Source organism: Pan troglodytes, chromosome 5 (assembly GCF_028858775.2).
Source record: "Pan troglodytes isolate AG18354 chromosome 5, NHGRI_mPanTro3-v2.0_pri, whole genome shotgun sequence".
Taxonomy (NCBI): domain Eukaryota; kingdom Metazoa; phylum Chordata; class Mammalia; order Primates; family Hominidae; genus Pan; species Pan troglodytes.
The window spans coordinates 128,504,498-128,517,337 of NC_072403.2; the positions used below are offsets into that span (position 1 = coordinate 128,504,498).

Genomic DNA, 12,840 nt, shown 5'->3' on the forward strand with positions numbered 1-12,840 from the left:
CCATTGAGGAGTTTAATACTTTTCAAGGAATCTTCACGTCAGCCTTGATCCCAGACCAATAGAATGGAATAACAACAGGAATGTTCAGCATTTCTTTGCAGAGAGAAATCCAAAAGTTTGCCCTATGTGAGATTTTGCTTTTCCCATCTTTTTGAAGCTGATCAGCAGATACATAAGAACCTGGAAGAAGCTGCTCAATTAAGGTTAAAAAAAATAAAAAGCAATTGTTAGCAATGTGGTGCTGAAATCAAGACAACTTAGAAGTGTCAAGAATGACAACCTCCCATCCACTTCATGTGATTTTTAAGAATAAATTTTATATATTTCTCCAGGTATTAAAGTGGATGTCCACCTTTGCCATTTCAGAACCTAAAGGCAGAATCTAATGGTAAAATGAAGACAACCTAGTTGTCTTCTAATAACCTAGTTAGTTCTAATAACATTCTCAAATATTTTCATCTAGAGTAAATATTTACTGTTGGCTTTGTATTCTGGGAATTAGCCCAAGACTATGCTGCTCAAATGGGTGCAAATATACTCTCAGGTTGCAATAGCATGACGAGTGGTATTTGAAGCAATAATTGTTCCATCTTGGATTATCGGTTTTGCTCTTTGATTTGGTAAAGTTTTTGTTTTTCTACTCGTGCCAGTTGTATTAAAATGTCACTAGGTTAAAAACAAACACAGATATGTTTATTCATTACTGTATCCCTGTAATAATGCCTGGCATGCAGTAGGTCCCTAATATTTGTTGAATGAATGAATTATAGAATAGAGTGCAAAATTAATTCTAATGTATTTTAAAGTAAAGCATGAGAGTTCAAAGAAATGTTGTATTTGCCATCTACAACTTGGAATAATGTTCCTTGATCCTGCTTTACTTCATGCACTTTTGCCAGCAGAGGTGGATGCCTTAGGGAAAAAGTTGGATAAATGCTGATCTAAGGCAACACGTCTAAATGGTTATGTGAACATTTCCCAGTTGGGGTAAAACTAAGAGTGATGATAACATCTCATCAATTTAAAGGACAAGTTCACTGATCGTACTGTCATACTCCAGAGATACATGTGCCAAGAAGCAAAGAGATGCACTCTTGTATTCCAGAAAGAAGATGATTTGTAAGTGTTCAGTATTTGTGTGGCAGCCCTTTTAGGTGTAATGAAGTGTAACAGAAAAGTAAGTGAACTACTTCACATAGCTCTTAATGTTTGTCTTTCAGAGGACATACGAGTCAGGCAGCAAAAGTTGGAGCCATTGTATGATTGTGTGTCAAAATGAGAGTCACACACTTCAAGAACTGTAGGAACTAATTTTAGAAAAAGACTCTTCAGAACAGATGACACATGAAATGTGAGTTTATGTAAACATGTAAATTTGAGTAGCATTAGTTTGTTTTCTGTTTAGGAACTGTATCAGGGTGACAAAGATGAAAGAATGCTGCCAGAAAAGTATATTGTTAAATTTTCAGGCCTCCATTGGTGAAGTTTCAGGTAACCTTTCACTTAAGTTACTTGTGTCAGAGGATGGATGATGGGGTCATTTAAATTGTTGGACAAAGCCATGAAAGGACTTTTAAAATTTTGTCATAAAAATAGCCAATGATGTTTTTAATTTTACATCTAAAACTAATTTGCATTATCCTGTGTTAGTGACTGAATCTCAACTCAGTCCTCATTTTTTAGTTCAACTTTTGACAACCTTATTTTCATTGACACCATGGACAGCACAGTAAAAAAATACACAAATTTCCTTTGCAGTTATTGATTTGGAATGATCACTTTAAAAGAGCCATCAAATACGCCTACATATTGAGCCACTCTTTATCATTAAGGTGAAAAGTTCATTCAATTAAGGTATTTGAGTGCTACTATGTGCCAGCCTTTCTTTGTGATGATAATTTTTTTTTCCTCCCCTCCATGAAGGGAAGAAAAAAAAATTAATTCAGCCATGAATTTTAATATTCTGGCCAGCACCTTATCCATTTGTAGCCACGCCAACAAATTTATTCTGTGATATACCAAACTTACAAAGTCACTCTGCGATTTCAGTAAGGCCCATTCCGAACATGAGTGCTGCTGTCCGCGGTACTGAACCATCAATGCTAAATGGTATTTAGTTGTGGATCTTCATCCTGTCATGCAGCTAAATATTCCAGGAATACTGAACCAAGTGAGGAGAAAGATAGCAGTGGGTTGCTGCAAAGGAGGTGAGGGGAGGGGAGAGATAGCAAGTGAGAAAAAGAGAGACTAGTGGTGATGTTTTTAAGTAATTGAAGTAAAAAAGAGAGAGAGAGAAGAGGTTCTACTCAGTCCACCAAAGCTTTTTAATTTCCTTACATAATTAACATGATGAATTTTTAAATAATTGTTATATTTAGTTTTGTTCTTCCACCTTTTGGCTATTTCTACTACATATTTACTTATCATAAAAAATACTTCCTAGACCTTCCTCTTATAGCTATTGCCTATCTCTGCCTTTGCAGCTGTTCTCCTTTAAAGAATAGTCTCCATTAGTTTTCTTGACTTCTTCATCTCCCTGCACAAAGATGAAGGGTATTTAGCTCTGAAAATCCTTTACTGTTGAATATTTAGATTGTTTTCAATTTTTACATAATGAACAATGCATCATGGGATTATTGGCTGCAAATAAATTGGAAACATAAAAGGCGTTTTAAGTTTAAATTTTTTTAAAAAAACAGGTAAAAATAAAATATTTGCCAAAGACTAAGGGTTGCAAAGCTACCTCATGATGCACTCTTATACCAATACTAAAATAAAACTTCACAACAACAAAATTAGTGATTGGGAAATTACAGTTTTGATGAACTTGGCATTTCAATCAAAGTCATATTTGCCACCGTTCTCTCAGTAGCTTTAAGCCAATTTCCAAATTGCTTTTGACAAATTAGTTTTATTTGTTTATATTATATATATATAATATACATATATTTAAATTATATTTATAATTCTTTCAGTCAGATTTCCTGGAGAACAATAGTTGTTAGGTGCCTACCAGAAAATAGGACTAGAAAGTCATGTTGGAGCCATATTGTGGAAGTCCAAGGAAGTCGGATGGGAGCAAAGGTCATGTCAATTATATATCAAGCTTATATTCTATGGAAACTAACCCCTTCCTAGCACATATATTATTGAAAAATTATTCACCTGCTATTTTATCAATAAGTCATTTATAAATTAAAATTTTTCTTATTATAACTATACCTTAAAAACACCAATAAAATTGCCAGATCACTGATATTCCTGCTTTTATTATTATAAGATAATATATCAGTTCTTCAAATACACCTTTGAGTAGAAGGATGGAACTGAAAATTGATTTGGGTTTATTTAAAAGAGAAACCTTTCAACAATCCTAAATCTCAGATTTTTAATAGCATTTTTGTTGTTTGAGTATGGCCAGTTTCCTATTTATTTCCTATTTCTTATTGTTTGACAGTGCCCATTTATGTAGGAAAATCAAAATGGAAAAGTACATTAGAAAACTGATAAATCCTTCAACTTAAAGATGTATGATATTGGTATCTGGTTGCATAAGTTTCTAGTCAGAGGCTTTTCTAGTCATTTCTGTTCAAAAGTGGGATCCACCAGAATGTACACATGATGATGGACCTTGTCTGTCTGTTCCCCAGTTTATTGTTACTATGAGAATAATGCCTAGCAGAGAGCAGGCAGTCTGTAAATACTTGTTGAGTGTATACATGAATAAGTCCTTTTGTACTACTGTTTTGTAACGTACTGTAACTTTTATTTTATTTTTTTGAGATAGGGTCTCATTTTGTCACCCAGGCTGGAATGCAGTAGCGTGATCTCAGCTCACTGCAGCCTTGACCTCCTGTGCTCAAGCCATCCTCCCACCTTTGCCCCCAAATTAGCTGGGACTACAGGCATGCGCCACCACACCTGGCTAATTATTATTATTATTATTGTTGTTTGTATTTTTGTAGAGGTGAGGTTTCGCCATGTTGCTCAGGGTGGTCTTGAACTCCTGAGCTCAAGCAATCCACATGCCCCAGCCTCCCAAAGTGCTAGGGATTACAGGCATAAGCCACCACACCTGGCCGCTGTAATTTTTAAAATAGACAATTTGTCAGATATATAGGTTGGGATAAACGAAAATGTGACAAAAGGAGCGTCCCTCTGCCAATTTAGAAATATAAATATGCATAAAAATACTTAAAGATACACGAAGCTTTGGGAAATTGCCATACACACACTCTATCCCCATTATACCAGTATTTTACAGATTTTAAAACCAGTAACAAATATTTATTTACAATACCATTCTGCCTAAAATGTACCTATTAGCCAGATTGCTTTATGCATTTGGTCAAATTGCATTTAGTCAAATTGTTTTCAGCCAAACCTTTTGCGCACATGCTAGCCAGTGGGATGATAAGAGACAAGAGATGTAGTCTGTCTTCTTGAGGTATTCTCATATTTCCGGGCACATAAATACAGTATTGAATGAAAACTTACAGGATGCTCCAGGGTCACAAAGGAGGGACATCTAAGTTAACCTGGGATTGGGATGGCCCAATGAGTCTTCTCAAAAGAAGTGCTTGAAATGACCAGTTGGAGGGCAGGAGCTGTGTTTTATTTGACTTTATATTTACTGCTTTGTAGATAATCTATACTAAATAATTATTGGATGAAATAATCATTGAAATCTGAAATAATTATTCATGTAGTAATTTATTGGATGAATAAATGAAATCAAGTTGAAGATGCATGGGAACATATTTAAACTGTTGTATCTTGGGATTTAAGCTGGATGAAAAAATAAGTCAAAGGAAGCATTTATGTGGGGAGAAATGGAAGCTACATATCTCTTTAAAATCAAAGATTATTCCTAATGGAAAATAAGGAAAAGAGAAAATTTGAATTCTGGGAGATTGAGATTGGAGAGAAGCATAAGAGACTTAGGTTTCTGAGAAGTTCTTTCAGATAATGACAATTCAAGAGTGGTTCTTTGAGGTAGGAGATGGCTGAAGTGGGGCAAAAATAATAGTTATTTAATGATATTAATAAGTTATGAGGTTAGAATGTTGAGGACAGGTTATATAGAGGACATTGAAACTGCCAAAGATATGGTAACTCAGATATGTTAGTTGGTCTTAACTCAAAAGGTAAAAAGACAGTCATAATCTTATATTCCTGTAATTTGCCCCAGATTTAAAAGATAGAATACTGAGCTCAAGGACTCAGAAATGGTTTATTTTGATTAGATGCTTCCCAAATGGCATTAATATTTAAAGAGAAAAAAACAAAAAGAAAAGAAAAATAAAATCCCAACAAAACTTAGGTTTTTCAAGACACAAGACTATTGCGGCTAAAACTGTACAAAAAAGATTAAAAAAAATTTTCTACACTTTTATTGGAAAGATGAATTGCATGTGCAGGTGGCAAGATGAATTGTGTGTGCAGGTGACCTAGCCCAGGTAGTGGTCTTAGTGTGAATGCTTATGCTAAATATGTCCCTAGAATAAAAACATCTAGACTTCTTAAATATATTGGATTAAAATGATCCTGAATGAATTCATCTAAACATTAAGATAACTGGCTTTTCTACTTCAAACACAATTTTGCTTAGAAGATCTTTCAATACTGAAGCAAAGAAGTGGCCTTGGGACTCTCTAAGGGTAGAAATCTGGGATAAAAATGTGTGTGTGAGTGTGTGTGTGTGTGTGTGTGTGTGTGGTCAGAATGTGGAGTTCAAGCCACTGCATCTGCAGTGTGGAAGAAAGGAAGTGAGTTGGGTTGGGAATGCACCTAATCCCCTCCAGTATTAAAAGGTGGAAAAATGCCAGTGAAAATTCAAGGTTCAAGATTATTGCAAAGGTGGGTAGGGTTATTAAATCACATATTTAAATAACAGTGCAGTGCAGAGCCATATTGGAGCCTGAAGCAAAGGAAAAATTTGTGTTATTTAACATTTTGATGTTCATTTTGTACATCACAGATTTTACATTAATTTTGATTTTTATAAATATTGCGTTAAAATATTATTTCTTTTGATTAGTGAGTTTTAGTGCCTCCTTAAAGTTTGCACCTGAGACCAATGCCTCACTCATCTCACCATAGTCCTCAGCAGATCAAGAAGGCTTTCAGGTTCCCTGACCTCCATCTCCAAGACCATTAGGCAGAAAGGCCTGTAAATTGAACCACATGGGGTTTCAGGCAAGGGAGGCTTCATTGCTGAAATGATAGTGCTCAATGGATGAATAAAATGAAGCCATGTTATTGCTGGCCCCAAACATGGTTAAACGAACTATCTGTATGACAAAAGGACCTGGAAATCACTGGAATGTGGGCTGTTGCTACATGCCCAAGACATTGAAAAATAGGTTATTGATTTTGGTCACATCCAGTCGAAACATATCTAAATGTGGTAGAATCATGAAATTAAATTGAATTATACTCCATATATAGTGGTTTTGTTTATATGATGGAACTTAGGCTGTTTTGAAAATACAGATCTAGAACATGTTTCACCTATACTTTTGGGATAAAGTTTTTTGGAAACCTTCTTGATCACTCTTGATATTATTTGGGATACATTTTCTGATGTTTAAATTTTTTTTTTAAGATGTCAGATGGATTAATCTCTAAAGTTCCTTGTAAGAAGCTAGGATCTGTTACTAAAGTTGTTTACAAGATAATTATTTTCCTTTTAAAAGGTAAAGCCATGAAAATAATGTCAAAGGAGAGAGTTAGGCAGATCTTCAAAGGTATGCATTTAATGTGTTGTTCCTTTCCTTGCTACTATCAGCTAATTTTATGGGATTCTATTTGAGATAGGAAGTATCTCTGTGCATGTGTACTTTTTCTATAGGAGGGTTGGGGTTCTCTCTTTCTGACATTGACACTCAACTGATAATGAACCTCTACACTTTGAGCCAGCCCCAGGGAGCTTGAGCACAAGAGAAAAAAAGATAGTGAAGATTTAATATTTAAATCTTAATATTTTAGTTCATCACTGAAATTTGACACATTGCTTAGTATGAAGATATATAATACAGTTGATCGGACTTGTGAAAAAATGGTGAGAATTGGAATAATAGGCTCTTTAACTGTGGAAGCTTGAAAAAAATTCTTGAACCCCTGATTCTCAATTTCCTCATCTGTAAAATTAGGATAATAATACTTCCTTAACATAAATAACTTAGAAAAATTGATCAACATGTTCCAAATTGGTCACTTACCAGGGAAGGAAGTTTTTCAAGAGATTTTGTCTATAAATCCCTTATCTTTCACATTTCACCTATTCCACTTACCCTACACAATTAACTTACAGTGAAGAAGTATAATCCTTCATCTTCTTTTTGCCATTATTTAAAAATATATATATATATAAATTCAAGAAAAGAAATAAAAGAATATTTTGATATGCAGACTGTACCTCCCTCAGCTACAACTGCATAAATGCTGTCATGCATTCACATCTGTGGCAACAAAACGTTCTCAATTTAGAACAATTCTGAAGGGCATCCCAGCTCCTTAGCTCCCTATTCAAATTTACCTGTTGTCTCTGTTGCAACTACATTGTAGTTCAACTTTTCACTCTGCCCAATCATGCTTCTTTGATTTCCTCACAGACTGTTCCTAAGAGTACTTGATCTTCATGTAAATCTTAGACTACTTCCTGGGGGAGCCAAAACTAAAACATCTTATAAAATTATTTAAATCACCAAGGTGACTCAGTGGCAGCAGAGCAGTAGATCAGAACTAGCTAAGGGCACAGTTTGGAAGGATGAGTCTTGAGCTAGTGCCTTTGGCTAGTGCCCATAGACCCCAACTCTTGCTAGAGAAAGTGATTCTAGGTGGGCCTTGGAAATGTGTGGGAGCACATATCTATACAGCAGCACCTCACTCTACCAGCACCAATTTACTGTGTTAGTCCATTGTCACACTGCTGATAAAGACATTACTGAGACTGGGTAATTTATAAAGAAAAATAGGTTTAATGGACTCACAGTTCCACGTGGCTGGCGAGGCCTCATAATCATGATGGAAGGTGAAAGGCACGTCTCACATGGCAGCAGACAAGAGAAGAGAATGAGAGCCAAGCAAATGGGGTTTCCCCTTATAAAACCAACAGATCTCTTGAGATTTATTTGCTAGCACAAGAACAGTTTGGGGAAAACTGCCCCCACGATTCAATTATCTCTCCCTGGGTCCCTCCCACAACACAAGGGAATTATGGGAGCTACAATTCAAGATGAGATTTGGATGGGGACACAGCCAAACTATGTCACTAATATACCTCATGAAATAGCTAACAAAATATTAGCAAATGGAATCTAGCTATTTAAAGGATTATTCAGGATGATTAAGTGCAATGAATCACATGAATACAAAGTTGGTCTAAACATCCAAAAATTACTTTTATGAAATACACAATACAATGAAGAAAATATAATAGCATCATATTAGGCAAAGAAAAGTTACTTGACCAAATCAAAACTCAATTTTGATATAAAATTCTCAGCAAATTAAGATAGAAAGGTACTTTGTAAACCTGATAAAGAAGATCTACAAGAAACCTACAGATAACATCACACATAATAGAGAAAGACTAAATGCTTTCCTCTCAAAGTAGGGAACAAGGTAAGGATCATTCCTATCATTTTTATTTAACATTAGGTTTTACCCAGTGCAATAAATAAAATAAATAGAAAATAAAGGCAGCCAGTTTAGAAAGGAAGGAATAAAACTCTCTTTATTCTCAAAAACTTAATATTGTATTCTCAAGATGTTTACAAAAACAATTCTAGAAATAATTCTTAGTAAGATCATGAGGTACAAGAATATTATATTTCTATATAATGATAAAAACAAATTAAGACAAAATGCAATTTGCTCTTAGCACCAAAAAATAAAACATTTAAGAATAAACTTAACAAAAGAAATGCAAAATCTTTACACAACAAAATGTAAAACATTAGTGAGAGAATTTAGAGGATCAAAATAAATAGGAAGATTCATCAAGACCAGGTGTATTAGTCTATTCTCATGATGCTGGTAAAGACATACCCAAGAAGGGGAGATTTACAAAAGAAAGAGGTTTAATGGACTTAAACAGTTTCACGTGGCTGGGGAAGCCTCACAATCATGGTGGAAGTCAAGGAGGAGCAAATCATGTCTTACATGGATGGCAGCAGGCAAAGAGATCTCGTTAGACATATTTACTATCATGAGAACAGCATGGGAAAGTCCCGCCCCCATGATTCAATTACCCCCAACCAGTTTCCTCCCTCAACATGTAGGAATTGTGGGAGTTACAATTCAATATGAGGTTTGGGTGGGAACACAGCCAAACCATATCATTCTGCCCCTGGCCCCTCCCAAATCTCATGCCCTCACATTTCAAACCCAATCATGCCTTCCTAACAGTCCTCCAAAGTCTTAACTCATTTCAACATTAACTTAAAAGTCTATAATCCAAAGTCTCATCTGAGACAAGGCAAGTCCTTTCCACCTATGAGCCTGTAAAATCAAAAGGAAGTTAGTTACTTCCTACATATAGTGGAGGTATAGGAATTGGGTAAATATAGCCATTCCAAGTGGGAGACATTGGCCAAAACAAAGGGGCTATAGGCCCCACACAGGTTCAAAATCCAGTAGGGCAGTCAAATCTTAAAGCCCCAAAATGATCTCCTTTGACTCCATATACAAATGGCCAACAATCATATGAAAAAATCCTCAATATCACTAATTATCAGGGAAATGCAAATGAAAACCACAATGAGATACCATCTTACTCCCACAAGAATGGCCATAATCAAAAAATCAAAAAATAATAGATGTTGGCATGGATGTATTGAAAAAATGAACACTTCTACACTGCTGGTGGGAATGTAAACTAGTATAACCACCATGGAAAACAATGTGGAGATTCCTTAAATAACTAAAAGTAGAAATACCATTTGATCCAGCAATCCCACTACTGGGTATCTACTCAGAGGAAAAGAAGTCATACAAAAAAGATACTTGCACACTCACGTTTATAGCAGCACAATTTGCAATTGCAAAATGTGGAACCAGCCCAAATGCCCATCAATCAACAAGTGGATAAAGAAACACACACAATGGAATACTACTCAGCCATAAAAAGGAATGAATTAATGGCATTCGCAGCAACCTGGACGTAATTGGAGACTATTATTCTAAGTGATGTAACTCAGGAACAGAAAACCAAACATATGATCTCACTCATAAGTGGGAGCTAAGTTCTGATGATGCAAAGGCATAAGAAGGATAAAATAGACTCTGGGGACTCAGGGGAAAGGGTGGGAAGGGGGTGAGGGATAAAAGTCTACAAATTGGGTCCAGTGTATACTGCTTGGGTGGTAGTGCTCCAAAATCTCACAAATCACCACTAAAGAACTTAACCAATTACCACCTGTGCCCCAAAAGCCTATGAAAATAAATTTTTTTAAAAAATGGGATAAACAGAAAAGAGCATATTTAACAGCCATCTACCGGGCTGAAAAACTACAGACTGCAGGTGCCATAGAAGTTCCACACCCGTGATACCACTGCCCTTTCTGGGGATCCCCCATGCTTGAGCCACTTTGTTACTGGAAAGCAGTCCCAAGCCAGACGCCAAGAGAAGGTTCTTGAAACTTTCACAAGAAAGAATTCAGTGTGAGTCCATAAAGCAAAGTGAAAGATAGTTAATTAAGAAAATAAGAGAATAAAAGAATGGGTACTTCATAGGCAGAGCAGTGGCATGGGCTGCTCGACTGAATATACTTCTAGTTATTTCTCGATTATATGCTAAACAAGGGGTGGATTATTCATGAGTTTTCTGGGAAAAGAGCAGAGATTTTCCAGAACTGAGAGCTCCTCCTCTCTTTAGACTATATAAGGTAACTTCCAGACATTGTCTTGGCATTTGTAAACTGTTACGGTGCTGGTGATAGTGTCTTTTAGCATAATGCATTATGATAGCGTATAAGGAGCGATGAGGACAACCAGAGATCACTTGCATCGCCATCTTGGTTTTGGTGGGTTTTGACCGGTTGCTATACCACATCCTGTTTTATCAGCAAAGTCTTTGTGACCTGTACCTTGTACTGACTTCCCATCTCATCCTGTGACTAAGAATGTCTAGCCTCCTAGGAATACAGCCCAGTAGGTCTCAGCCTTATTTTACCCAGCCGCTATTCAAGATGGAGTCACTCTGGTTTGAAAGCCTCTGACAACTGCATCACCAGATCACACACAGAAAAACCCCATAGTTCCCTCTGACTTCGGCAAGCACAGAGAACTGGTGGGTCCAGGTAGTAATGGATTGCCTGGTGACTACCCTTTGGTGCTGACTGCCCCTAAGGGAATACAGAAAGCACAGCTTGCCAAAGCCCCCTTTAGGACAAAGGAAACATGAGTGTAAGTGCCAGTAGCTGAAAGGGACACCACCAAGGCCAAGGAATGGATTTGGAGAGAGAGTCATGTCTTGTCTTCCACCACTCCTCACCAGAACACTGCTTCAGATGCACTAAAGTAAAAACGGGCAAATACGGTGAGTAAGAGCCTATCTTACGGTGAGTAAGAGCCTATCTGCTGGCTCTCACTGTTAAGTGCTACCAACTGGAAGGCAGCCTGAATTGTATCACGAAACAAAATTACATTGCTACAACAAGCAACATCTTAGAAAGCCACTGCATGAACCTAACTGCAAACAAGGAACCTATACAGAGCCTTGGCACCCTAAAAGCATCTAGAAATCAAGCCAATTGATCAGACATCATATACACCATTGTTGTATCCCTAAGGGGACAAAGATTTAAAAATAAAGAAAATCCATCCAAATGATAGCAAATTAAAAAAGAGAGAAGAATCAGCTATTTCAGATGAGAAAAAACTAGTGCAAGAACTCTGGACATAAAAAAGCCAGAGCATTTTATCACCTCCAAAGAACCCCACTAGCTCCCAAGCAATGGATCCTAAAAAAGGAAATGTCAGAAATGACAGACATAGAATTCAGAATATGGATGGCCAAAAAACTCAACCAGATTCAAGAGAAAAATTAAATCCAACAAAAATAACCTAGAAAAATGATCCAAGTTTTGAAAGATGACATACGTTTATTAAGAAAGAACTAAGCAGAATTTCTGGAATTGAAAAATTTATGACAGAAATTTCAAATTACAGTTGGAAGCCTTAACAACAGACCAGACCATGCAGAAAAAAGAATTACTCAGTTCAAAGACCATTCCTTCAAGTCAACCCAGTCAGACAAAAATAAAGAAAAAATATTTTAAAAAATCAACAAAGCCTTTAAGAAATACGGAATTATGTAAAACAATCAATCTTGTGATTCACTGGCATTCATGAGAGAGAAGACAATGTAAGCAACTTGGAAAACATATTTAAGGATATAGTCTATGAAATTTCCCCAAGCTTGCTAGAGAATTCAATAATACACAAAAAATTCAGAGAACTCCTGTGAGATATTACACAAGATGACAAACCTGAAAGCATATAGTCATCAGATTTTCCAAAGTGAACATGAAAGAAACAAACTTAAAGGCAGCTAAAGAAAAGAGCCATATCACCTATAAAGGGATGTCCATCAGTCTAACAGCAGACTTCACAACAGAAATTGTACAAGTCAGAAGAGATTGTGGGCCTGTTTGTAGCAATCTTAAAGAAAATAAAGTCCAACTAAAAATTTCATATTCCACCAAACTAAGCTTCATAAATGAAGCAAAAATAAAGTCTTTCCCAGGTAAGCGATCACTAGCGGAATCTGTTACTACCAGACCAGCCATATAAGAGATGCTAAGAGTTCTAAACACAGAAATGAAGGAACAA

General features: G+C 36.2%; 1 long non-coding RNA gene across 1 annotated transcript in view; it reads right to left on the reverse strand.

Annotated features, from left to right (window-relative positions):
• Nucleotides 1-12,840, reverse strand: part of LOC134810361 (uncharacterized) — a 21,320-nt gene continuing 8,480 nt past the window's right edge. Inside the window, exons 2-3 of the long non-coding RNA XR_010158154.1 lie at nucleotides 2,029-2,196; nucleotides 1-190 (exon numbers count right to left, since the gene is read on the reverse strand). This is a non-coding gene — a long non-coding RNA (uncharacterized LOC134810361). The remainder of the gene's footprint in view (nucleotides 191-2,028; nucleotides 2,197-12,840) is intronic.